We start from the raw sequence: 24,231 nt of genomic DNA on the forward strand, positions 1-24,231 counted from the left end.
ATAGTAGTTATATTCTTGTACATCGGGGGCAGTATTATAGTAGTTATATTCTTGTACATAGGGGGCAGTATGATAGTAGTTATATTCTTGTACATAGGAGGCAGTATTATAGTAGTTATATTGTTGTACATAGGGGACAGTATTATAGTAGTTATATTCTTGTACATAGGAGGCAGTATTATAGTAGTTATATTCTTGTACATTGGGAGCAGTATTATAGTAGTTATATTCTTGTACATAGGGGGCAGTATTATAGTAGTTATATTCTTGTACTTAGGGGGCAGTATTATAGTAGTTATATTCTTGTACATAGGGGGCAGTATTATAGTAGTTATATTCTTGTACTTAGGGGGCAGTATTATAGTAGTTATATTCTTGTACATAGGGGGCAGTATTATAGTAGTTATATTCTTGTACATAGGGAGCAGTATTATCGTAGTTATATTCTTGTACATAGGGGGCAGTATTATAGTAGTTATAACCTTGTACATAGGAGCAGTATTATAGTAGTTATATTCCTGTACATAGGGAGCAGTATTATAGTAGTTATATTCTTGTACATAGTGGGGCAGTATTATAGTAGTTATATTCTTGTACACAGGGGGCAGTATTATAGTAGTAATATTCTTGTATATAGGGAGCAGTATTATAGTAGTTATATTCTTGTACATAGGGGGCAGTATTATAGTAGTTATATTCTTGTACATAGGGGGCAGTATTATAGTAGTTATATTCTTGTACATAGGGGCAGTATTATAGTAGTTATATTCTTGTACATAGGAGCAGTATTATAGTAGTTATATTCTTGTACATAGGTGGCAGTATTATAGTAGGTATATTCTTGTACATAGGGGGCAGTATTATAGTGGGTATATTCTTGTACATAGGGGGCAGTATTATAGTAGGTATATTCTTGTACATAGGGGGCAGTATTATAGTAGGTATATTCTTGTACATAGGGGACAGTATTATAGTAGGTATATTCTTGTACATAGGTGGCAGTATTATAGTAGTTATATTCTTGTACATAGGGGGCAGTATTATAGTAGTTATATTCTTGTACATAGGGGGCAGTATTATAGTAGTTATATTCTTGTACTTAGGGGGCAGTATTATAGTAGTTATATTCTTGTACATAGGGGGCAGTATTATAGTAGTTATATTCTTGTACATAGGGAGCAGTATTATCGTAGTTATATTCTTGTACATAGGGGGCAGTATTATAGTAGTTATAACCTTGTACATAGGAGCAGTATTATAGTAGTTATATTCCTGTACATAGGGAGCAGTATTATAGTAGTTATATTCTTGTACATAGTGGGGCAGTATTATAGTAGTTATATTCTTGTACACAGGGGGCAGTATTATAGTAGTAATATTCTTGTATATAGGGAGCAGTATTATAGTAGTTATATTCTTGTACATAGGGGGCAGTATTATAGTAGTTATATTCTTGTACATAGGGGGCAGTATTATAGTAGTTATATTCTTGTACATAGGGGCAGTATTATAGTAGTTATATTCTTGTACATAGGAGCAGTATTATAGTAGTTATATTCTTGTACATAGGTGGCAGTATTATAGTAGGTATATTCTTGTACATAGGGGGCAGTATTATAGTGGGTATATTCTTGTACATAGGGGGCAGTATTATAGTAGGTATATTCTTGTACATAGGGGGCAGTATTATAGTAGGTATATTCTTGTACATAGGGGACAGTATTATAGTAGGTATATTCTTGTACATAGGTGGCAGTATTATAGTAGTTATATTCTTGTACATAGGGGGCAGTATTATAGTAGTTATATTCTTGTACATAGGGGGCAGTATTATAGTAGTTATATTCTTGTACTTAGGGGGCAGTATTATAGTAGTTATATTCTTGTACATAGGGGGCAGTATTATAGTAGTTATATTCTTGTACTTAGGGGGCAGTATTATAGTAGTTATATTCTTGTACATAGGGGGCAGTATTATAGTAGTTATATTCTTGTACATAGGGAGCAGTATTATCGTAGTTATATTCTTGTACATAGGGGGCAGTATTCTAGTAGTTATAACCTTGTACATAGGAGCAGTATTATAGTAGTTATATTCCTGTACATAGGGAGCAGTATTCTAGTAGTTATATTCTTGTACATAGTGGGGCAGTATTATAGTAGTTATATTCTTGTACACAGGGGGCAGTATTATAGTAGTTATATTCTTGTACATAGGGGGCAGTATTATAGTAGTTATATTCTTGTACATAGGGGGCAGTATTATAGTAGTTATATTCTTGTACATAGGGGGCAGTATTATAGTAGTTATATTCTTGTACATAGGGGCAGTATTATAGTAGTTATATTCTTGTACATAGGAGCAGTATTATAGTAGTTATATTCTTGTACATAGGTGGCAGTATTATAGTAGGTATTTTCTTGTACATAGGGGGCAGTATTATAGTGGGTATATTCTTGTACATAGGGGGCAGTATTATAGTAGGTATATTCTTGTACATAGGGGGCAGTATTATAGTAGGTATATTCTTGTACATAGGGGACAGTATTATAGTAGGTATATTCTTGTACATAGGTGGCAGTATTATAGTAGTTATATTCTTGTACATAGGGGGCAGTATTATAGTAGTTATATTCTTGTACATAGGGGGTAGTATTATAGTGGTTGTAGTCTTGTACATAGGGGGCAGTATTATAGTGGTTGTAGTCTGGTGCAGATCATAAGAAGTATATTAGGCTGCTGGTATCTAGAGTGAGCAAGGCAGAAGTTTTCACCTGATGTGATAAGTCTATGAAAGCTATATTGGATCATTAATATTAATAAGAGTTGTGACTAGAATTTATCTTTAACCCTTTCCAATCCACTGTCTGACGTCTGAAGACATTATGATTAGAGATGAGGGAGCACCAAAATGCTCGGGTGCTCGTTACTCGAGACGAATTTTCCGCGATCCTCGAGGGTTCGTTTCGAGTAACGAACCCCATTGAAGTCAATGGGCGACCCGAGCATTTTTGTATATCGCCGATGCTCGCTAAGGTTTTCATTTGTGAAAATCGGGGCAATTCAAGAAAGTGATGGGAACGACACAGCAACGGATAGGGCAGGTGAGGGGCTACATGTTGGGCTGCATCTCAAGTTCCCAGGTCCCACTATTAAGCCACAATACCGGCAAGAGTGGGTTCCCCCCCCAACAACTTTTACATCTGAAAAGCCCTCATTAGCAATGCATACCTTAGCTAAGCACCACACTACCTCCAACAAAGCACAATCACTGCCTGCATGACACTCCGCTGCCACTTCTCCTGGGTTACATGCTGCCCCCCCCCCCCCCCGCACGACGCAGTGTCCACAGCGCACACCCAACTGTCCCTGCGCAGCCTTCAGCTGCCCTCATGCCACGCCACCCTCATGTCTATTTATAAGTGCATCTGCCACAGGAAAAGCAGGCACACACTGCAGAGGGTTGGCACGGCTAGGCAGCGACCCTCTTTAAAAGGGGCGGGGCGATAGCCCACAATGCTGTACAGAAGCAATGAGAAATCCAGTCCTGTGCCACCTCCATCTGGAGCTGCACATGTGGGCATAGCAATGGGGAACCTATGTGCCACACACTATTCATTCTGTCAAGGTGTCTGCATGCCCCAGTCAGACCGCGGTTTTTTATATATAGTCACAGGCAGGTACAACTCCGCAATGGGAATTCTGTGTGCACCCACAGCATAGGTGGCTCCCTGGAACCCACCGGCGGAACATAAATGTATCCCATTGCATTGCCCATCACAGCTGAGGTAGTATTGTCATGTTTAATGCAGGTGGGCTTCGGCCCACACTGCATGCCCCAGTCAGACTGGGGTTCACCATGCTGTGGACCCACAGCATGGGTGGGTGCCAGGAAGCCACCGGCGGTGCATAAAAATATCCCATTGCATTGCCCAACACAGCTGAGGTAGTAATGTCGTGCTTAATGCAGGTGGGCTTCGGCCCACACTGCATGCCCCAGTCAGACTGGGGTTCTTTAGAAGTGGAAACAGATGCATTTACAACTCCCTGTGGACCCACAGCATGGGTGGGTGCCAGGAAGCCACCGGCGGTACATAAAAATATCCCATTGCATTGCCCATCACAGCTGAGGTAATGTCATGTTTAATGCAGGTGGGCTTCGGCCCACACTGCATGCCCCAGTCAGACTGGGGTTCTTTAGAAGTGGACACATGCAGTTACAACTCCGTGTGGACCGACAGCATGGGTGGCTCCCTGGAACCCACCGGCGGAAATAAATATATCCCATTGCAGTGCCCAGCACAGCTGAGGTAATGTCAGCTTTAATGCAGGTGGGCAAAAAATTAATTTGATTACACTGTAGGCGAGGGCCCCCAAAAATTGCTGTATCAACAGTACTAATGTACCTCTGAAAAATTGCCCATGCCCAACCAAGAGGGCAGGTGAAACCCATTAATCGCTTTGGTTAATGTGGCTTAATTGGTAACTAGGCCTGGAGGCAGCCCAGTTAAAATAAAAATTGGTTCAGGTGAAAGTTTGAACGCTTTAATGAGCATTGAAACGTATAAAAATTGTTTAGAAAAATTATATGACTGAGCCTTGTGGGCCTAAGAAAAATTGCCCGTTCGGCGTGATTATGTGAGGTTTCAGGAGGAGGAGCAGGAGGAGGAGGAGGAATATTATACACAGATAGATGAAGCAAAAAGGTCCCCGTTTTGGATGGTGATAGAGAACGATGCTTCCATCCGTGGGTGCAGCCTACGTATTGCTTAGGTATCGCTGCTGTCCGCTGGTGGAGAAGAGAAGTCTGGGGAAATCCAGGCTTTGTTCATCTTGATGAGTGTAAGCCTGTCGGCACTGTCGGTTGACAGGTGGGTATGCTTATCCATGATGATTCCCCCAGCCGCACTAAACACCCTCTCTGACAAGACGCTAGCCGCAGGACAAGCAAGCACCTCCAGGGCATACAGCGCGAGTTCAGGCCACAAGTCCAGCTTCGACACCCAGTAGTTGTAGGTGGCAGAGGCGTCACCGAGGACGGTCGTGCGATCGGCTACGTACTCCCTCACCATCCTTTTACAGTGCTCCCGACAACTCAGCCTTGACTGGGGAGCGGTGACACAGTCTTGCTGAGGAGCCATAAAGCTGTCAAAGGCCTTAGAGAATGTTCCCCTGCCTGCGCTGTACATGCTGCCTGATCTCTGCGCCTCCCCTGCTACCTGGGCCGCGGAAATGCGCCTTCGGCCACTAGCGCTGTCGGATGGGAAGTTTACCATCAGTTTGTCCGCCAGGGTCCTGTGGTATAGCAACACTCTCGAACCCCTTTCCTCTTCGGGAATGAGAGTGGAAAGGTTCTCCTTATACCGAGGGTCGAGCAGTGTGTACACCCAGTAATCCGTAGTGGCCAGAATGCGTGTAACGCGAGGGTCACGAGAAAGGCATCCTAACATGAAGTCAGCCATGAGTGCCAGGCTACCTGTACGCAACACATGGCTGTCCTCACTCGGAAGATCACTTTCAGGATCCTCCTCCTCCTCCTCCTCCTCTGGCCATACACGCTGAAAGGATGACAGGCAAGCAGCATCTGTACCCTCAGCAGTGGGCCAAGCTGTCTCTTCCCCCTCCTCCTCATGCTCCTCCCCCTCCTCCTCCTCCTCCTCCCCCTCCTCCTCCTCCTCCTCCTCCTCATCCTCTGGCCATACACGCTGAAAGGATGACAGGCAAGCAGCCTCTGTCCCCTCAGCAGTGGGCCAAGCTGTCTCTTCCCCCTCCTCCTCATGCTCCTCCCCCTCCTCCTCAACGCGCTGAGATATAGACATGAGGTTGCTCTGACTATCCAGCGACATACTCTCTTCCCCCGCCTCCGTTTCTGATTCCAAAGCGTCTGCCTTTATGCTTTGCAGGGAACTTCTCAAGAGGCATAGCAGATGAATGGTGACGCTAATGATTGCAGCATCCCCGCTCACCATCTGGGTAGACTCCTCAAATTTTCCAAGGACCTGGCAGATGGCTGCCAAGCAGGCCCACTCTTCTGTAAATAATTGAGGAGGCTGACTCCCACTGCGCCGCGCAAGTTGGAGTTGGTATTCCACTATAGCTCTACGCTGCTCATAGAGTCTGGCCAACATGTGGAGCGTAGAGTTCCACCGTGTGGGCACGTCGCACAGCAGTCGGTGCACTGGCAGATTAAACCGATGTTGCAGGGTCCGCAGGGTGGCAGCGTGCGTGTGGGATTTGCGGAAATGTGCGCAGAGCTGGCGCACCTTTCAGAGCAGGTATGACAAGTGGGGGTAGCTTTTCAGAAAGCGCTGAACCACCAAATTTAAGACATGGGCCAGGCATGGCACGTGCGTGAGGCTGCCGAGCTGCAGAGCCGCCACCAGGTTGCGGCCGTTGTCACACACGACCATGCCCGGTTGGAGGCTCAGCGGCGCAAGCCAGCGGTCGGTCTGCTCTGTCAGACCCTGCAGCAGTTCGTGGGCCGTGTGGCTCTTATCTCCTAAGCTGAGTAGTTTCAGCACGGCCTGCTGACGCTTGCCCACCGCTGTGCTGCCACGCCGCGTGACACCGACTGCTGGCGACGTGCTGCTGCTGACACATCTTGATTGCGAGACAGAGGTTGCGTAGGAGGAGGAGGAGGAGGGTTTAGTGGAGGAAGCATACACCCCCGCAGATACCACCACCGAGCTGGGGCACGCAATTCTGGGGGTGGGTAGGACGTGAGCGGTCCCAGGCTCTGACTCTGTCCCAGCCTCCACTAAATTCACCCAATGTGCCGTCAGGGAGATATAGTGGCCCTGCCCGCCTGTGCTTGTCCACGTGTCTGTTGTTAAGTGGACCTTGGCAGTAACCGCGTTGGTGAGGGCGCGTACAATGTTGCGGGAGACGTGGTCGTGCAGGGCTGGGACGGCACATCGGGAAAAGTAGTGGCGACTGGGAACCGAGTAACGCGGGGCCGCCGCCGCCATCATACTTTTGAAAGCCTCCACAAGCCTATACGGCAGCATCTCTAGGCTGATCAATTTTGCAATGTGCACGTTTAACGCTTGAGCGTGCGTGTGCGTGGCGGTGTACTTGCGCTTGCGCTCAAACTGCGGCGCTAGCGACGTCTGGACGCTACGCTGAGAGACATTGCTGGATGGGGCCGAGGACAGCGGAGGTGAGGGTGTGGGTGCAGGCCAGGAGACGGTAGTGCCTGTGTCCTCAGAGGGGGGTTGGATCTCAGTGACAGGTTGGGGCACAGGGGGAGAGGCAGTGGTGCAAACCGGAGGCGGTGAACGGGCATCGTCCCACCTTGTGGGGTGCTTGGCCATCATATGCCTGCGCATGCTGGTGGTGGTGCCTCCCCAGCTGATCTTGGCGCGACAAAGGTTGCACACCACTGTTCGTCGGTCGTCAGGCGTCTCTGTGAAAAACTGCCACACCGTAGAGCACCTTGACCTCTGCAGGGTGGCATGGCGCGAGGGGGTGCTTTGGGAACCAGTTGGTGGATTATTCGGTCTGGCCCTGCCTCTACCCCTGGCCACCGCAGTGGCTCGGCCTGTGCCCACACCCTGACTTGGGCCTCCGCGTCCTCGCCCGCGTCCACGTCCTATAGGCCTACCCCTACCCCTCAGCATGGTGTATTAGCAGTAGTGCAGAAACAGAACGCTGTAATTAAATGTGCCGCTTATTGGCCTGTGGTTGGAGGCTGACTTCGTTTACGGAACCCCAGGAAATAATTTGGCGCAAGCCTGCTGTAACACTTAGCTGGCTGCGTATTTATTTGGAGAACTACTACCCCCAGCAGACACGGACCCAGAACACTGAGCACAGTGACAGGCAGGCCAAATAGATTTTTTTTCAAGATTTTTTTCCAAAGGCCCACTGCGTATATTCAATCTATAATATATGTCTTCTGGCCCTGCCTACACAATTCTCTCCCTGGAGTATTACTGCAGGGCGCAATGCTCTGCACGGCCGATATACCAAAAAAAAAAAAAAGTGCAACACTGCTAAAAGCAGCCTCCACACTACTGCACACGGTTAGATGTGGCCCTAAGAAGGACCGTTGGGGTTCTTAAAGCCTACACTAACTCCTAACGCTCTCCCTGCCTCCACACTTCTGTCCCTGGACTATTACTGCAGGGCGCAATGCTCTGCACGGCCGATATACCAAAAAAAAAAAAAAGAGCAACACTGCTAAAAGCAGCCTCCACAGTACTGCACACGGTTAGATGTGGCCCTAAGAAGGACCGTTGGGGTTCTTGAAGCCTACACTAACGCCTAACACTCTCCCTATAGCAGCTCCGGCACCAACAGCACTGTCCCTCAGCTATGTCAGAATGCATCTGAGGCGAGCCGCGGGAGGGGCCGATTTTTATACTCGGGTGACACCTGATCTCGCCAGCCACTCACTGCAGGGGGGTGGTATAGGGCTTGAACGTCGCAGGGGGAAGTTGTAATGCCTTCCCTGTCTTTCAATTGGCCAGAAAAGCGCGCTAACGTCTCAGAGATGAAAGTGAAAGTAACCCGAACATCGCGTGGTGCTCGCCTCTAGCAACGAGCATCTCGAACACGCTAATACTCGAACGAGTATCAAGCTCGGACGAGTACGTTCGCTCATCTCTAATTATGATTTAAGGCTGTACAGCTCTGATGTTGGAAGACATCCATCGGGGTTCTCTTACTGTATATTCCCAGCCTCTCTGCTGTCGGAGCCTATCCAACGTGTCACCTCATGCAGTACTGGCTTTAGCCAGCATATAGCGCTGTTGTATAACAGCAGAAAAAGAGTAAGCCCCTAGGAAAACCAGGATACAAATTGGATTGAAAAGAGTTAAAAGCTCAGGTTTCACTTATTTGCGGGTTTACAATCTTTTTGGTTTGTGGTGAGGAACGTTTGTGTATCTTTAGTTGCTGCTTTCCCTTCTTGAGCATAAATTATTCGACATTCTGATAGAACAGCAGGGAATTCACAAAGCATGACAGACAATCCACGCTCTCCCTCCCTTCTGACTCCCTCTATCTCCTCGGACATGAAGGGTCATCATATTGAAAAATGACTCTGAGCATAGTGCCCGCTCTCCACTTCTGGCATCAGGTGTAATTCAGACTTGGTGAAATGTTCACTTCCACTCCGGTGACTTTTTGATCGGTTTTCAGTACAATGTTTCTATGTAGGTTAAAGTTCTAGTATCATCAGAAATAGTGACTTTCCTGCCAGTGATGGAAAGAGGAGGGAGGGGAGGATATCATCTCTTGCAGCTGCACGCCAACATGCCACAAAGACAGTGTTGGTACAAGAGGGTCATGTTGAGGGGTAGATGGAATGGGGTGCCATGGTGGCTACAATTTTGTGGCTTTAGTAAAAGCTAAAGTTAGATAAGAGGTAGAGCCTGAAGGGCAGTCGAAGGATCTTGTAGACCTTACTGCACCCATGTGGTTGAGTGACCAGCTCAGCAATGGTGTAGCTTGACAGCATAGCAAAACAGACTTGGCAATTGTGTGGACTAGCAGTGCTGACTTGGCTTGTTAGGATGTGGAGCAGTGGAGCTGACAGGGCATGGCAAGGTATGAAGTGGTAAGTGTGACTTGGCAAGATCTGGAGTAGCAGAGTTGACGTGGCTTGAGAAATTTTGGCATTTAAGATGACTTAGCAAGGCCTGGAGAAGTAGAGCTAACTTGGGAAATTGTGGAGTGGCAGAGCCGACTAGCAAAGAGGTGGAGTAGCAGAACTGACTTGACTTGACTTTGCAAAAGATTGAGTAGCAATGCTGACTTGGATTGGCATAGTGTGGCATAGAAGAGCTGACTTGTCTTAACACATGAGGCAGCAGAGCTTACTCGGTTCGGAAAGACGTGAAGCAGCAGAGCAGAGGTAAACTCTTGATCACCAGGTCACGAATGAGGGACACACCTGGGTATATATAGGGGGATTGATTAGTGGGTCAGACACAGGTGGAGAGGAGAGACCAGAACCAGGGAATGTTCTACATTCCCCTTGGCTCCAGAGAGTGGCACAGGAGCCACGGGGAACGTGGAGGGGGTGTCAAATAAAAAATGGAGACAAAAATTGTCATTTTTGACTCCCTAGTTTGCATATTAAAAAAAATCATGACTTTTACAATGTAATTGCACGGTTTTCGTGTGGTGCAACTTTGACAGTAGGAAATCTTACTGACAAAGTCCTAAACTAAGCTGTAGCTGCAGAAAAAAAGAAAACATCACCTTAGAAGTGCTGTCCGGCTCCGCTGCATCTTCTTCATGGATTCATTGAATGGCTGTGATTGGTTCATCGAGCACTGGCTCTGATTGGCTAAGTAGCACAGCGCTCAGCCAATCAGAGGCAGCGCTTCCAGGAGGTGGGGACTTTTCAATTCCTGGCCAGAAGAGATAAGAGATGCTGAAGACCAGTGCCAGGGACCGGGATGAAGATGCATCCGAGCCGGACAGCGCTTCTTAGGTGATGTATTCTTTTTTTCCCCTCAGCTAGGGCTTATTTTTGGGATAAGGCTAATATTTCAAGTCCCCCCATTGCCCCCCAAAAATCTTTGCAAGTGGTGCTACAAAGTCGTGCGACTTTGTAGCGCCACAAAATTGTGGTTTCGATGCAATTTTCTAGCTGCGATGTCGTGTCGCTCGATGGAAAGAGGCCTCATAAGTGGAGATCCCCTTTAAACCCTTATTGACCAAATCAGTTTGCGCATTAATGACCAGTCCAAATTTTGGAAATCTGACATGTCACTAGAATGGCAGAGTTGGAAGGAACCTCCAGGGTCATCGGGTCCAACCCCCTGCTCAGTGCAGACAGATGTCTGTCCAGCCTTTGTATGAAGAGTTCCATTAATATCACTCATAGAATTGGTGACATAGAATAACTCCGTAAAGGTTTTGCATATCCAAGTGATTCTGACATTGTTTTTTCACCACATATTGTACTTCATTTAGGTGGTAAAAATAGACCGATAGAATTTGTGTATATTTATTAAAAACGCCAAAATTGGGAACATTTTGAAAAAAAATTATCCTTTTTTCACATTTTCAACTGCAATATGTCAAATATGTGCAAACATACTGTACAAACTTTTGATGAGATATATATTCCCATCTGTTAACTTTATCTGCAGAAGCTGGGGTAAATCCGGGGGCCTTAGCTACATAATTTCATCTCCCCTCACAGATATGATCCATGAGGGAAGATGAAACAAACTTTTAAAACTTTTTCTTTTACTTTACATGATTGCAGTTATCTATTGGAAAATGGCGAACATGTGATCGGGAACCACATACAGCGGTTCCCGGTGACATCTCCCTTCTCTTAGCTACTCATGGTTAGGTCATGGAAGGACCAGAAGGCCGCGGGGCATCGCAGAAGACAGAGGTGAGTAGTTTCATCTTCCCTCATGGATCCAATCCGTGAGGGGAGCTGAAACTTTTACTTTTTTTTAAACTTTTGAGCGTGACCGGGAGTCGCATATTGCGGCCCCTCATGACAGCTCCAGGTTGTCGACAGCCGACATCAGGGAGCTGTCCCGCTCACAGCCCCCATGACTTTAATCCACAGGGCGAGCGTGTTTTTATGGCCCTGGGGATTAAAGCCCAGAAACCTAGGACCTTAAAACACATATGGCTGGTTACTAAGGGTTTAAATTTATTGACTTCCTAAGAGAACATGTTGGGGGGGTCAACTGTGACATACACTGAACGGCCCCATCCAGTAGCGCGTTGGACTCCTTTGGTCTTTTAGATCCAAAACAATTTATCGCGGCGTAGATTACACCAAATGAATAAATCGTTCTGCAGGAATATCGGCCCCTGCGGACAGGAAGCTTCTTGTAGTTGCTGCAGATTTGATGGAGCTGCTGACATGTTCTGATCAGCTGACAGGAAGGGGTCATCGATTCATGCTGCTTGTGCCAAATTCTGACCTCCCATCAGTACGGTGATACAATTGTCCCTTTTTTTGCCCGCTGGTCTCGTCTTCCTGTTTCTCTTTATTACACAGGTGATTTTCCTGCGTGTTTTGTGTTGTGAGACGCACAAAACTGACACGACAATAAAACACATTATTTTAAGTGGGTCTATTTACAAGTACAATTTTTCTCCGCGACACAGAAAAACGGCGGCGTTTCCTGTTGTTCTGCACCTCAACCATTATTTGTGATGGAGGAGTTAAAATCTCATCCCACCGCCATGTGGATACGAGTTTCATGCAATTTTCATGCTTGTGAAAAACGGACCTACTGCAAAGTAATTTTCTCGCAAAATGCATTGCACTCACGGTAAAAATCAATGGAGTTTCTTGGACGGATATCGCACTCACCTGTGCAAATGTGGCCTCAGACACAATGGCGCTGGAACCGTTCACCTGCTGTTATATCCCATCGGTACTAAGGAACGGCGAGTTGTGCGTTTGGACCTATTAGTTGGAGCTCCAGCGTAGTATTCAGCCTTGCAGCACCTTTTGGTCACAACGATTCCTGACATCCTCCTCTGACCCCTTTCGATGACAAGTTGTTTCCTTCCACAGGATTTGCTTTCGCTGTATGTTTTTCTTAATCGCGCCATTCTCCGTATACTCTCCACAATGTTACGCAAGGAATACCCCTGCGGTCGGCAGTGAGGCTCCGGCTAGTCTAGCACCGATGACCGGGCCTTGTTGGAATCACTCAGATCGCTGGATTTTCCCATGTAATGTGGATTCAAACTGAAACTGATCCACGGAAAACTGGTCAGGTGATTTTATGCTCCGGGGTCACGGGGAGAATTTCCATACAGGGAAGCGCCAATCATGAGATAGCCAGGGGCGCTAATAAAGGGGCCGTTCAGTGTAGATTGGAGTGCTTTAAATTATGGCCAGTAAATCAGTTGTAAAACTGCTAAATATCATTGCAACCAAGTGAGCCGCCGTCTTCCGCGATTCCGCATTAGCGGCTCATATACATTAATATGGGTTATTATTCCCAGAAGAGGCGAGGCGTCGCAGAATAATTTATAAAGGAATCCCATAAATCCAGGTTATTACTTGTAAACAGGGCGCCGTTCCTCGAAGGCATCGTGTAGTTCTGGAAGTCTTAAATTGAAATTTACATTTTAGCTGCCAGTATAATAACCAGTATAGCCCAGTACAGGAGAGGAGCCAAATCACATCTGTACGATGTGTTCTTGGAAATTACATCGCCGACTCGAGTGCGGAAAATATGCAGAAACGTGAAATTGAATCAGCGGCACCTACATTCAAAATCTGTAACTCTACAGCTGTAGGTATAGCATAATGCTCTTAAAGGAGAAGTGCTAGAAGAAGTCCTTCCACTGCTTACTTGCTATCTACTATCAGCGTTAGGCCTCATTCACACGAGCGTTTTTACGCAGCGATTTAGCTGTGATGAAACATCGGCCGAAAATGGTGACCATGTGAAACATTGGATTCCAATGCATTCATTCACGAGTCATTTTCAGGCACGTGAAAAAATTGTACCGTCAAACTGTGAAATCGGTGACCATCTTTGGTCGCAGATTCTTCATGATAGGTCTTGACCTGTCTTTTGACAAAACGCAGTGGGCTCCCTTAGACTCCTATGAACGCTGAAAGAAAAGGGAGGAGGAGGGAGTTTACCTGCATCCGGCGCTCGGAAATGAAAACAGCTGGCCCTATTGAAGCTATTAGAAGTCATTCCGAGGATTTCCGATGACCAACTGTGTAGTGGACCAGAGTTTGGGGTCCCCTCCAGCATCTCAGAATACGTGTTTGTTTGTCTTGCATGTGGAATGAGTCATATTTATGTATATTGGATGCTTGCAGGCATGAATGAGTTAATGTTTGGTCATGTCTGGAAGATGTATGATTTTGTCCTCTGTCGTATAAAACAGTGGTCATGTGAGAGCCCAAAGCAGAGCCTGGAGGGGAGAGCAGAGCCCAGGGGAGAGATCCAGAGGGTGCGAGGGGTTCCAGTCGGAGCTAGTGAGTGGAGGGACATATGAAGGAGGCTGAAAGGTGGTCCGCTGTTCCTGCTTGGGCCTATCCTTTCCAAAAATACTCCCCATAGCCACTAGCCACAAGGAGTGCATGAGCCCGGACATGAGAAAAGCTGTGCAAGAACCGCATGTGTCCGGAGAGAGAGAGAGAGAGAAACCACCAGAGAGCGGGGAACAAGTGAGTGACTGACAGAAGAGAGAGTTACCAGGAGAGAGAGTGCCCACAGATAACGGCGACTGTGGATGTACAAATACCCCGTGAATCCTCCCTACTTCACTACTGTAAAGAACTGTTTATTGTTGTTTGCTACCATTATTTAAGTAAACGGACCAAACTGAACTTTCTTAGTTCTCATCCAGAAAAGATACTCTGTGTGTGGACTACGTCATGACATCTGGGAAATCCACTGCAGAGGATAGAACGTTTGCGTCACGAGTGACAAACAGGACTACAGGTAACCACGGTTACTAATTCATGACCTCTCTCTGTCAGTAATGAGCTCGGGTCCCAAGCTACCCTTAGGGAGGAGAAAGTAGAGCCCCGTGACAAGGTTACCTCTCTACCCCGCTGTCTCCTCAGCTGAGGGCCTGCATCGGAATTCAGAGCTGCTGCATATTTTTCCCAGTTGTACGCCCATGTAATTGACGAGAAAATGATAATTAAGCTTGGGACTCGATTGCAGTATTCCTAACTGATGCCATTTTCTTCCACGATGCGACCGCTGTAAAAGAGCATCACCAGTGTGAATGACGCCTTAATTGCATGGTTACTTTTGGATTTGTGGCAGTAGGCAGTGGCGATGATCAGTGTCTGGTGGCATCGATGGTTGGCTGAAATCTACTTCCAGTCTCTTTTTTGTAGGACACTGCTCTTTAAAGCGGTTACCTGATCAAGAAAAACCTCTGTCCACGTCCCCTAAATCTCTAGCAGGCAGTAGTTTCCCCCAACAAACTTAGTTGTTCCCCGAGGGTGCCACAGGACAGGCCTATTAACCCTTTCCAATCCACTGTCTGACCTCTGAAGACATTATGATTTAAGGCTGTACAGCTCCGATGTTGGAAGACGTCCGTCGGGGTTTTCTTATTGTATATTGCCAGCCTCTCTGCTGTCGGAGCCTATCCCAACGTGTCACCTCATGCAGTACTGGCTTTAGCCAGCATATAGCGCCGTTGCATAACAGCAGAAAAAGAGTAAGCCCCCTAGGAAAACCGGGATACAAATTGGATTGGAAAGGGTTAAAGCATATGGAGTTCATGAAGGAAAGTCCCCCTCTTGGGATATCCCTCCATAACAGCAGCTTCCACTGCAGACTTAAACCACCCATGTTTAATAATACTGCCTTGACAATACATGGCAGAATGTGGCTTCACCTTTAGCAGCTGCCTTTCCTAAAAGTGTCTTCCAGTACTCAGATACTTCCGAGTGTTAAAGTAGAGAATTGGACATCAGAAGAAATGTAGATATGAAGCGATAAATAAATACAATCGAAGCTCAATGCACTTTGAAACTCAACACTAGACGACTGGGCAGATAATGATGGTAACTGGATGCTAATCATGATTATTATATAAACAAAATGGCAGCGGAGACCGAAGAGGACGGTATGGAACCAAAATCACAACCACAGAAATAGTGACCCTAACACTGGTGGTTCTTACATGTCTCTTCCTGACAATGTCCCTTGACATCAGACCTCCTCTGTCCTTAGACAGTCCTAAGTTGTCTCTTTGGTCGACCCTGTATAAAATACTGTCCCTAAGAAATAAGGAGCTCCAGTGCACACAAGAGGCTAAAGAAGCAAATGCTCGAATGACCCAAAGCCAACGGAAACAAAGAATCTAGGAAACAGACTGGACTAGAAAACAAAGAAGCAAGACACAATGACTGGACAGATGAGACAAGACTAGTTTAGAAAATCAAGAAGTAAGACACACTGGCTGGACGGAATAGACAAGATCGAACTAGAAATCCGAGGTGAACGATACACTGACTGGACAGACTGAACAAGACTAGACGAGAGAACTAAAAAGCAAGACACACTAGGCAGTTTTACGGTGTGTTCACACATTGCAAAAACGCTGCGGTTCCACTGTAGCGGAAATGTTATGTGTGCTGCTGGGATCTGTGGTATTATCTACTCCTAGCAGCACAGTCAGGTGGTTGAGGGTTAATTGAGCTGGCAGGGTGTGGTACTTCCTGCTAGCCAATCTCCTGGATCTGTGCTCACATATAAACCCAGCTCCTGGTCAGTCTCTGGCTGGACCCAAGGGTGAGCACTCATGTTACTTCTGTGTCCTGTAACTTATCAGTCATGTTCAGCTTGTTCCCACTCTGATCTGTGTTTGCAAGTAGGTCTATTGTCTCCCTGCTTCCCTAAAGATTGTTTGGACACCTGTAGTCCTAGTCTGCAGTACATGCAGCCCCCCTTTCCTCCCCCCTGTACAGGTGCAGCCTCCAAAGGTCTTATGTCTTATTCTGGGTGTCAGTTGGTGTAACTGGACACTGTTCCCTATGTCAGCTTGTGTAGTTGACTGTCTGTTTTGTGTATCAGTTGGTGTAACTGGACACTGTTCCCTATGTCAGCTTGTGTAGTTGACTGTCTGTTCTGTGTTTCAGTTGGTGTAACTTGACACAGTTCCCTATATGAGCTTGTGTAGTTGACTGTCTATTCCCCCTGGTATGAGGACACATAGACTTGCTGTGAGTTTCCTCTGTGTGCATGTGATCTCTGAGTGGAGTCTGTCTGGCTGTGTTCCCTGTACTCTGTCCTGTTCCTGATGCAGCTGGCTGTGTCCAGTGCTCTGTTCTGTCCTGTTGCAAGCTTTGCTGAGTGATCTGTCTTGCTGGTTCATGTCTGTTTGTACATTTAAATTCTGTCAGTTTCATGTTAGTTTGCTGTGTGACTTGCTATCTGTGTCCTGTCCTGTTGCAGCTTTCTGTGTGAACTCTGTCCGATCCTGCTGGACTCCTGGTTAGTGTAGGGACTAGCGGTATAACCAGGAGCCGTGAAGTGGCCCGCTAGCTTCCATGTTTTGTACAAAATGTCAACAAATACCAGGTATTTACATTCAGCTTATCATCTGTTTCTAGTGGTTGGATTGTGGCTGCTGTATGCTGTGTATCCTGTAGTTCTGTCTCTGTCATGTAGCATGTGTATGTCTCATGTTCTGTGGTGTGGTTCCTAGGATCAGCTAGGGCCCAGATCCGAAGACCGCTGGGCTGCCCTTATTGGGGCAATGCTCCCCGTTTAGGTAGGGCCATGCCATCCTCCTGCGTAGAACAGGGTCAGTTGCCTGAAACCTGTGTGAATCCTGTGTGACCCTGGTGCTACCTGTGTGCGTCCATCCCATCCATTCTCTCGCCCATTTTGGGTACGATCGTGTGGGCTTCCATGCTTAGGTTGCCCACACGATCGTAACAGGAAATGCAACAATACCGTGGGTTAGAGTTACAACAAAAAGGCTGCAGCAGTTATTTTCCTCTACATGCGAACGAGATTTGCTTCACTTTGAAGGCTTTGACAGATGAGCGTGTAATGTAATACGCTTGCTCATGCGCAAAATTTTTGTGCAGTGAATACGTGTCCTTAGCTCTCGTGCCTGCGCAAATACGGAGCGCACTTGCACAGGCACCACTGATTCAAAGCAGCAGGGGAATCACCCCACCCTAATTTAAGGGGCTAATTTGCCTAATAATCAATGTGCTGTCTGTAAATTGGACAGCACACATAGTGGTGTCCGTGTGCTGTCCAATGCAAGTAGCATCCAAGACTCAAGCACATCTTGCAAACCTCGGAAATGTGCTGCAGGTCTCAGCCATGATTAGCAAAGCTCCACTGAGTGGATGGACTACACAAGACTGGACTACAGAACCAAGGAGGAATACCCACTGACTGGACTAGAAAACCAAGGGGCGAGATGCACTGATTGGATGGACTACACAAAACTGGACTAAAAAACCAAGGAACAAAACCCACTAACTGAATGGAAAAGACAAGACTGAACCACAAAACCAAGAAGCAAGACACTGACGGGAGAGACTAGACCAAATTGGACTGGAACACTCTGTAGCAGGACACACTGGGCAGACTAGACAAGACTAGACTAGACCACCAAGAATTAAGGCACACTGGAGAACTAGACAAGAGTGGAGTACAACTAGGTGCTTGGAACTAGAATACAGGATATAACACATGTTGTCACAGCTATCAACCGCACCACTCTGCAGAAACCAAAAGTATTTCTAGAGAAAATAACCAGACACCTTTCTCTGTAACAAGGCTGATCAGAAGGCTCCATTGATCTCCTCCAACAGGTCATAGGTCAACTGCCCCAACAATTTAGAGAGGAGGAGATTACTATGTAGCAGGAGACCTCTGTTGATCTTAATGCCACATATTATATGGATAGCCATTTATCTGAACTGCCACCTTGCAATATTCCATTCAAAAGCCAACAGCTTCTAATGAAACAACCTTTTTGAGACCAATTTTAGTTCAACAAAGGTTAATTTTATAAATCAATGACACGCACACCAGCTCCTGCAGTCTGCTAGGTGTTATAACTCATGGCCGTAAATGAAGGCGTTGGGTCATCGAATGCATTTCATCTTAGTCTTGGCTGAGACGTTGGGGCTGATTTATCTCTTTGTGGCTGCAGTGAAACATTGTGTAGAGTAAAAAGCCCTGAGATATTGTCTCCTGCTTCACAATAGAATGCGATTCACTTCCACGAATGCAACAGAGCCTGAGAAAGAAGAAGAAGAATGCTTTTGTGATGTTTCATAGCTTGATAGGCAAGAGTTAAGTTCTGGAAAGGAACATTTCTACTGCCACACAAATTAGTGTGAAACCCAGTGAAGGAGAAGAGTTGCCAAGATGAGAAGTAGTGGGGAGGGATAGCGAAGGGACAGCGAGAGTGTAAGGAATCTATAAGAAAGCGTCCAACGGAAGGTAGCCAGCGGTATTCAGTGAGGTGATCACGTCTCTTCGTCTTGTCAGGTCTCAGGACACATTGTGAATATTAATATGGGGGTGGTGGAGGGGGGGGGTTGTGGTCACAGATTGTCATTGTCATGTATAATAAATAGCAGAAAGGCATTTCATCCTGTCAGAGGTAAATAATTAACATCACATTTATTATTGACCGTAAACGCTGCATGTCCTTTCTGGACGTCAAGGAATGTCATCAGAGGGTTAACTTTCAAAAGTGAGCAAAAACTATAGTGCAGCCTATCAGGCCTGAAGCCCCTCATACCAAATACATAGGGGCGGTATTATAGTAGTTATATTCTTGTATATAGAGGGTAGTATTATAGTAGTTATATTTGTGTACATGGGAGCAGTATTATAGTAGTTATATTCTTGTACATAGGGGGCAGTATTATAGAAGTTATATTCTTGTACATAGGAGGCAGTATTATAGTAGTTATATTGTTGTACATAGGGGGCAGCATTATAGTAGTTATATTCTTGTACATAGGGAGCAGTATTATAGTAGTTATATTCTTGTACATAGGAGCAGTATTATAGTAGTTATATTCTTGTACATAGGGGGCAGTATTATAGCAGTTATATTCTTGCACATAGGAGGCAGTATTATAGTAGTTATATTCTAGTATATAGGGGCAGTATTATAGTAGTTATATTCTTGTACATAGGGGGCAGGATTATAGTAGTTATATTCTTGTACATAGGAGGCAGTATTATAGTAGTTATATTTTAGTATATAGGGGCAGTATTATAGTAGTTATAATCTTGTACATAAGGGGCAGTATTATAGTAGTTATATTCCAGTACATAGGGGGCAGTATTATAGTAGTTTTTTTCTTGAAAATAGGGGGCAGTATTATAGTAGTTATATTCTAGTATATAGGGGCAGTATTATAGTAGTTATATTCTTGTACATAGGGGGCAGTATTATAGCAGTTATATTCTTGCACATAGGAGGCAGGATTATAGTAGTTATATTCTAGTATATAGGGGCAGTATTATAGTAGTTATATTCTTGTACATGGGAGGCAGTATTATAGTAGTTATATTTTAGTATATAGGGGCAGTATTATAGTAGTTATAATCTTGTACATAAGGGGCAGTATTATAGTAGTTATATTCCAGTACATAGGGGGCAGTATTATAGTAGTTATATTCTTGAAAATAGGGGGCAGTATTATAGTAGTTATATTCTAGTATATAGGGGCAGTATTATAGTAGTTATATTCTTGTACATAGGGGGCAGTATTATAGCAGTTATATTCTTGCACATAGGAGGCAGTATTATAGTAGTTATATTCTAGTATATAGGGGCAGTATTATAGTAGTTATAATCTTGTACATAAGGGGCAGTATTATAGTAGTTATATTCCAGTACATAGGGGGCAGTATTATAGTAGTTATATTCTTGAAAATAGGGGGCAGTATTATAGTAGTTATATTCTAGTATATAGGGGCAGTATTATAGTAGTTATATTCTTGTACATAGGAGGCAGTATTATAGTAGTTATATTTTAGTATATAGGGGCAGTATTATAGTAGTTATAATCTTGTACATAAGGGGCAGTATTATAGTAGTTATATTCCTGTACATAGGAGCAGTATTATAATAGTTATAGTCTTGTACACAGGAGGCAGTATTATAGTAGTTATATTCTTGTACATAGGGGGGTAGTATTATAGTAGTTATATTCTTGTACATAGGGGGCAGTATTATAGTAGTTATATTCTTGTACATAGGAGGCAGTATTGTAGTAGTTATATTCTTGTACAAAGGGGGCAGTATTATAGTAGTTATATTCTTGTACATAGGGGGCAGCATTATAGTAGTTATATTCTTGTACATAGGGGGCAGCATTATAGTAGTTATATTCTTGTACAAAGGGGGCAGCATTATAGTAGTTATATTCTTGTACATAGGGGGCAGTATTATAGTAGTTATATTCTTGTACATGGGAACAGTATTATAGTAGTTATATTCTTGTACATAGGGGACATTATAATAGTAATATTCTTGTACATAGAGGACAGTATTACAGTAGTTATATTCTTGTACGTAGGGGGCAGTATTATAGTAGTTATATTCTTGTACATAGGGGGCAGTATTGTAGTAGTTATATTCTTGTACATGGGGGGCAGTATTATAGTAGTTATATTCTTTTACATACGGGGCAGTATTATAGTAGTTATATTCTTGTACATGGGAACAGTATTATAGTAGTTATATTCTTGTACATAGGGGACATTATAATAGTAATATTCTTGTACATAGAGGACAGTATTACAGTAGTTATATTCTTGTACGTAGGGGGCAGTATTATAGTAGTTATATTCTTGTACATAGGGGGCAGTATTGTAGTAGTTATATTCTTGTACATGGGGGGCAGTATTATAGTAGTTATATTCTTTTACATAGGAGGCAGTATTGTAGTAGTTACATTCTTGTATATAGAGGGTAGTATTATAGTAGTTATATTCTTGTACATAGGGGCAGTATTATAGTAGTTATATTTTAGTATATAGGGGCAGTATTATAGTAGTTATAATCTTGTACATAGGGGGCAGTATTACAGTAGTTATATTCTAGTGTATAGGGGCAGTATTATAGTAGTTATATTCTTTTACATAGGGTCAGTATTATAGTAGTTATATTCTTGTACATAGGAGGCAGTATTATAGTAGTTATATTCTTTTACATGGGGTCAGTATTATAGTAGTTATATTCTTGTTCATATGAGCAGTGTTATAGTAGTTATATACTTGTACATAGGGGGCAGTATTATAGCAGTTATATTCTTGCACATAGGAGGCAGTATTATAGTAGTTATATTCTAGTATATAGGGGCAGTATTATAGTAGTTATATTCTTGTACATAGGAGGCAGTATTATAGTAGTTATATTTTAGTATATAGGGGTAGTATTATAGTAGTTATAATCTTGTACATAGGGGGCAGTATTATAGCAGTTATATTCTTGCACATAGGAGGCAGTATTATAGTAGTTATATTCTAGTATATAGGGGCAGTATTATAGTAGTTATATTCTTGTACATAGTAGGCAGTATTATAGTAGTTATATTTTAGTATATAGGGGCAGTATTATAGTAGTTATAATCTTGTACATAAGGGGCAGTATTATAGTAGTTATATTCCAGTACATAGGGGGCAGTATTATAGTAGTTATATTCTGGAAAATAGGGGGCAGTATTATAGTAGTTATATTCTAGTATATAGGGGCAGTATTATAGTAGTTATATTCTTGTACATAGGAGGCAGTATTATAGTAGTTATATTTTAGTATATAGGGGCAGTATTATAGTAGTTATAATCTTGTACATAAGGGGCAGTATTATAGTAGTTATATTCCAGTACATAGGGGGCAGTATTATAGTAGTTATATTCTTGAAAATAGGGGGCAGTATTATAGTAGTTATATTCTAGTATATAGGGGCAGTATTACAGTAGTTATATTCTTGTACATAGGGGGCAGTATTATAGCAGTTATATTCTTGCACATAGGAGGCAGTATTATAGTAGTTATATTCTAGTATATAGGGGCAGTATTATAGTAGTTATATTCTTGTACATAGGAGGCAGTATTATAGTAGTTATATTTTAGTATATAGGGGCAGTATTATAGTAGTTATAATCTTGTACATAAGGGGCAGTATTATAGTAGTTATATTCCAGTACATAGGGGGCAGTATTATAGTAGTTATATTCTTGAAAATAGGGGGCAGTATTATAGTAGTTATATTCTAGTATATAGGGGCAGTATTATAGTAGTTATATTCTTGTACATAGGAGGCAGTATTATAGTAGTTATATTTTAGTATATAGGGGCAGTATTATAGTAGTTATAATCTTGTACATAAGGGGCAGTATTATAGTAGTTATATTCCTGTACATAGGAGCAGTATTATAATAGTTATAGTCTTGTACACAGGAGGCAGTATTATAGTAGTTATATTCTTGTACATAGGGGGGTAGTATTATAGTAGTTATTTTCTTGTACATAGGGGGCAGTATTATAGTAGTTATATTCTTGTACATAGGAGGCAGTATTGTAGTAGTTATATTCTTGTACAAAGGGGGCAGTATTATAGTAGTTATATTCTTGTACATAGGGGGCAGCATTATAGTAGTTATATTCTTGTACATAGGGGGCAGCATTATAGTAGTTATATTCTTGTACATACGGGGCAGCATTATAATAGTTATATTCTTGTACATAGGGGGCAGTATTATAGTAGTTATATTCTTGTACATAGGGGACATTATAATAGTAATATTCTTGTACATAGAGGACAGTATTACAGTAGTTATATTCTTGTACGTAGGGGGCAGTATTATAGTAGTTATATTCTTGTACATAGGGGGCAGTATTGTAGTAGTTATATTCTTGTACATGGGGGGCAGTATTATAGTAGTTATATTCTTTTACATAGGGGGCAGTATTATAGTAGTTATATTCTTGTACATAGGAGGCAGTATTGTAGTAGTTATATTCTTGTTCATAGGGGGCAGTATTATAGTAGTTATATTCTTGTACATAGGGGGCAGTATTATAGTAGTTTTATTCTTGTACATAGGGGGCAGCATTATATTAGTTATATTCTTGTACATAGGAGGCAGTATTATAGTAGTTATATTTGTGTACATAGGGGGCAGTATTATAGTAGTTATATTTGTGTACATGGGAGCAGTATTATAGTAGTTATATTCTTGTACATAGGAGGCAGTATTATAGTAGTTATATTCTTGTACATAGGAGGCTGTATTATAGTAGTCATATTCTTGTACATAGGGGGCAGCATTATAGTCGTTTTATTCTTGTACATAGGGGGCAGGATTATAGTAGTTATATTCTTGTACATAGGGGGCAGTATTATAGTAGTTATATTCTTGTACATAGGGAGCAGTATTATAGTAGTTATATTCTTGTACATAGAGGACAGTATTATAATAGTTTTATTCTTGTACATGGGGGCAGTATTATAGTAGTTATATTCTTGTACATAGGGGCAGTATCATAGTAGTTATATACTTGTAGGAAGGAGGCAGTATTATAGTAGTTATATTCTTGTACATAGGGGGCACTATTATAGTAGTTTTATTCTTGTATATATGGGGCAGTATTATAGTAGTTCTATTCTTGTACATAGAGGGCAGTATTATAGTAGTTATATTCTTGTACATAGGAGGCAGTATTGTAGTAGTTATATTCTTGTACATAGGGGACAGCAATATAGTAGTTATATTCTTGTACATAGGAGTAACTAA

This window comes from Eleutherodactylus coqui, chromosome 13, assembly GCF_035609145.1.
Source record: "Eleutherodactylus coqui strain aEleCoq1 chromosome 13, aEleCoq1.hap1, whole genome shotgun sequence".
Taxonomy (NCBI): domain Eukaryota; kingdom Metazoa; phylum Chordata; class Amphibia; order Anura; family Eleutherodactylidae; genus Eleutherodactylus; species Eleutherodactylus coqui.